Below are 4,749 nucleotides of genomic sequence, written 5' to 3'. Positions count from 1 at the left end.
ATTGTCAGTGATGACAAGCAATGGTATACAGATAGATAGATGGGTGGACATGCTGAACAATTAGATGTGTCTATGCAGGGAAGAATGTGCCTATGACCATGTATAGGGTTAGCACAAAATGTTTCTACATGCATATTTGTATGCACTGTAAGAATGTCCAGGTGTATAGTAGAACTGACAAGGGGCAAGGTTGTGGTAGTTTCTTGGCCATAGCTAGTGACCTGGAGGGAGTGAATAGTGGGACTTCTGGGATTGGGACCATGTTTGCAGGGGACATCAAGCTCAATTGGCATAACATACTACACAAAAACATTGTTCTACATCCTACTTTAGTGAGTAACAACTGGGATCTTAAAAGCTTGAAAACGGCCATCTAGATGCAATGATGGGTCTCTCCTCATCCAGAGCAAAGAGGAATGAAGAAAATCAAAGATTCATGGAAACAATTAGTCCAAGGGACTGGTAGATCATGCGATCCTCAGCCTATATGACCATGAGACCAGAGGAACTAGATGGTGCCTGACTAGCTCTGTCAACATTTTGGAGGGGGATTGATGCAGGAGATCCTGGATAGAGTGGGAGAACAATGTGAAACAAAACTCAAAACCATCCAAAAAAAAAAAAGACCAGGTTTGCTGTTCTGATAGAGCCTCGTGAGACCTCTGAGACTATGGCCCCTAGCTACCCTTCAGGTCTGGAACTGAACTCACTCCTGTGACTTCCAGTCAAACAACAGACAGGCATATGGGCTGAACATTTACATCAGGTAGATACACTACTTGGAATGATTAATCACAGGAGAACAGAAGGGCAGTGTTTGCACAGGGAGATACCTTGGGGGGTGGGAGTGCATGGGATGGAAGGACACAGGGAAGAGGTAACTATGGGGAGGAAATGGGAAGAGAGCTGTTACACTGTGGGGAATTGCAGTCAATGTCATGAGACAAAATGTGTATGAACTGCTGTATGAAAAATGAATTTGCTCTGTAAACTTTCACTCAAATCACAATAAAAATTAAAAAACATATTTAATAAATAAATAATAAAACTATGCATGTGGATCTTGCCAGGTGGAATACACAGGAATAAAATCAACTGCCTCCATGGAAAGAGATGATAGAAAAGCTCAATATCATCAGTCAGACCAAGGCCAGGGTCCAACTGCAGAAAAGACTATCAATTGTTCATATCCAAGTTCAAGTTAAAGCTGAAGAAAATTTTAAAAGTCCACAAGAGCCAAATTACAACCTTAAGTAAATCATTGCTGAATTTAGAAACCATCTTAAGAATAGATTTGACTCAATGAATACTAATGACCAAAGACAAGACAAGTTGTAAGATGACATCAAGGACATTATACATAAAGAGAGCAAAAGGTCATTAAAAAGACAGGAAAGTTGAGCCTGTAAAATAGTTCGTATGCCATGGAAAGTGGTATACTGCTTCATTAAAAAGTTGGAAATAGAAATACTATTTCCCACTAGTAGGTATATATCCGAGAGAAATAAGAGCCATGACACGAACAGATATATGCACAGTCATGTTCACTGCAACATTATTAACAAAGCAGTAAGATGGAAACAACCTAAATGCCCACAAAGGGATCAATGGATAATCAAACAACAGTATACGAACCAAATGGAATATGATGCAACATTAAATAACAAAGATGAATCTGCAAAACACTTCATAATATGGACGAACCTAGAGGCCATTATGCTGAGTGAAATTAGTCAACCACAAAAAGACAAATATTGTATGAGACCACTGCTGTAAAAAGTCCAAAAGAATGGTTTGCACACAGAAATAATCATTCCTTGTTGGCTACTCGGGGAGGGGGTGGAGATAAATCACTAACTAGAGGGTAAAAAAAAAAAACCTCACTGCCGTCGAGCCAGATCCAACTCATAGCGACCCCTCCTTGGGTTTCTGAGGTGGTGTCTCTACAGAAGTAGATTGCCTAATCTTCCTTCTGAGGCGGGTTTGAACCGCCAGCCTTCTGATTAGCAGTCATATGCCTTAGGCAATATGCCACCAGGGCTCCTAGGCACATATTAACTTGGGTGAAGGAAAAGGTAATATACAATAAGGGAAGGTCAGCACAAAATGATCAAGGCAGGAGAGATCCACGGAGGAGCACAAGAGTCAAAGGCAGCAAAGGTGAACCTACTCCAAACAGCATCCTGCACTAACCAGGTGTTGGTCCTCTAGCACCATCTAACAGAAATACCACAGGTGGAAGTCTTTCACAAACGGGAGTTCATTCTCTTACAGTTTGGGAGGCTAGAAGTCCAAGTTCAAGTGCCAGCTCTAGGGGCTAGGTGAAAGCCACTCAAACTTCAGTTTCCCATCTGCCTCCTGCTCCCCGTCGAGTGAAGCTGGAGATGTCTCTTAGCTTAGGCAACTGCTGCCTGCTGAGAATAACAAACTCAAGGTTGACAAGTAAAATGGCACAGTCCCAAAATTATCAAACGACATGGCAGGCCACTGGTTCAAGTCCAGGAACAATCCTAAGGCCAGCAGAGAGAACATGGCAGCTGCTGAATGAAGCTATCTGTAGGGTCCAAGCTTGCCAAAAAGCTGCAAAGATCTTTCTCAAAGCTTGTTTTTATGTAACTGGAAGCAGACCACATCCCTAAAGCAGCTACTCAGCTGCTCCAGTTGGCTACCAATCTCATCATGGGGAATAACTACATCCAGCTGGCCAGCCACTCAAAACCAGGCCTAGCCAAGTTGACACACAACTACCATAAACAGTAACAACAATAATCTACAAGTGGATACATAGATAAACACTCAAGCTGAACAGGGGAGGGAAAGTGAATGGGACTATACCCAAGGATATATATCGGTTTGACAGAAGACACCTCTACCTCTGTGTTTATATGTGCTGTAAATATACCCATGCATACAGTAGAGTATATAGGGGGAAAGTTATGAAAACTCCTTAGCAATAACCAAATAACTTGAGGGAATGAGTCATTGGGCATGAGGGCTCAGGACCATAGTCTTGGGGAACACCAAGGTAAATTGGCATAACATAGTCACAAAGACGATGCTTGACATCCTACACTGGTGAGCAGCAACTAGGGTCTTAAAAGCATATGAGTTGCCATCTAAATGCAACGATTGGTGTCTCCCCATTTGGAGCAAAGAAGAGTGAAGAAAATCAAAGACATAAGGACTAATGGATGATGTGAACCTCAACCTCCATGACCCTGAGACCAGAAGAGTAAATGGTGCCCAGCTATCAGTGCTGACTGCTCTGAAAGGGATCACAGTAGGAGGTACTGGATAGAGTGCGAGGAAAACATGGAACAAAACTCAAATTCATAAAATAAATAAATATGTAAATTAAAAAAAAAAAAAGGCCAGGCTTACTGGTTAATAGAGACTGGTGGAACCCCTGAGACTGTGGCCCTTAGACACCCTTCAAGCGGGGAACTGAATTTACCCCTGTAGCTCAACTTTCAGCCAAACAATAGTCAGGCCTATAAGCGAAGAATAATACAAGGGAGGTGCACACTCATTAAAACAATCAACAACACAAGATCAAAAGAGTAGCATTTGCCCAAGGATAAAGCTAAGAAGACAGAAAGCAATGGGAAAGAAGAATGGAGGGAAAAGGTAAACACAGGGAAGCAGTGAGAAGAGTGTTGTTACGTTGTCGGGATAGCAATCAATGTCACAAAACAAAGTATGTATGAAATGCTAAATAGAAAACCAATTTACTCTATAAGCTTTCACCCAAATCACAATAAATAAATAAAATTAAAAAAAAAAGAAAGAAAGAAAGGAATATGTACCTTAAAACTATCAGCTATATGACACCAAAAAGGCAACACTGACCTAAAACTAAAGATGAGAAAACAGGTAAACTAGATATATGGAAAAGGAACCCAGGGAAGAAATAGGGAGAGTGCTGACACATTGCAGGGATTGCAACCAATGTTACAAAACAATGTACGAATTATTGATTGGAAAACTAATCTGCTATGTAAACTTTCCCCTAAAGCACAATAAAATGTTCAGAATTTAAAAAAAAAAAAAAAAGACCAGAAAGAAAGACCTAAATGGATGTCAGAAGAGACTCTGAAACTTGCTCTTGAACAGAGTGTAGCTAAAGCAAATGGAAAAAATGATCGAGTAAAAGAGCTGAGCAGATTTCAATGGGTGGCTCGAGAAGACAAAGTAAAGTACTATAATAAAATGTGCAAAGATCTGACATTAGAAAACCAAAAGGAAAGAACATGCTCGGCATTTCTCAAGCTGAAAGAACTAAAGAAAAAAATTCAAGCCTTGAGTTGCAATATTGAAGGATTCTACAGGAAAAATATTGAACAATACAGGAAGCATCAAAAGAAGATGGAAGGAATACACAGTCACTGTACCAAAAAGAATTGGTTGGCATTCATCCATTTCAGGAGGTGGCATATGATCAAGGACAAATGGTACTGAAGAAAGAAGTCTAAGCTGCCCTGAAGGCACTGACAAAAATCAAGCCTGCAGGAATTGATGGAACACCAATTTAAATATTTCAACAAATGGATGCAACGCTGGCAGCACTCACTCACTTATGCCAAGAAATCTGGAAGACAGCTACCTGGACAACCGACTGGAAGATACCCATATTTGTGCCCATTCCAAAGAAAGGTGATCCATTAGAATGTAGAAATTATCAAACAGTATCATTAATATCACACACAAGTAAAATTTTGCTGAATATAATTCAAAAACAGTTGTAGCAGT

Source organism: Orycteropus afer, unplaced genomic scaffold, assembly GCF_000298275.1.
Source record: "Orycteropus afer afer isolate SDZICR_OR568_19922 unplaced genomic scaffold, OryAfe1.0 scaffold00067, whole genome shotgun sequence".
Lineage (NCBI taxonomy): Eukaryota > Metazoa > Chordata > Mammalia > Tubulidentata > Orycteropodidae > Orycteropus > Orycteropus afer.
The sequence above is the reverse complement of the archived record's forward strand: the minus strand, read 5'-3'. Positions refer to the sequence as shown.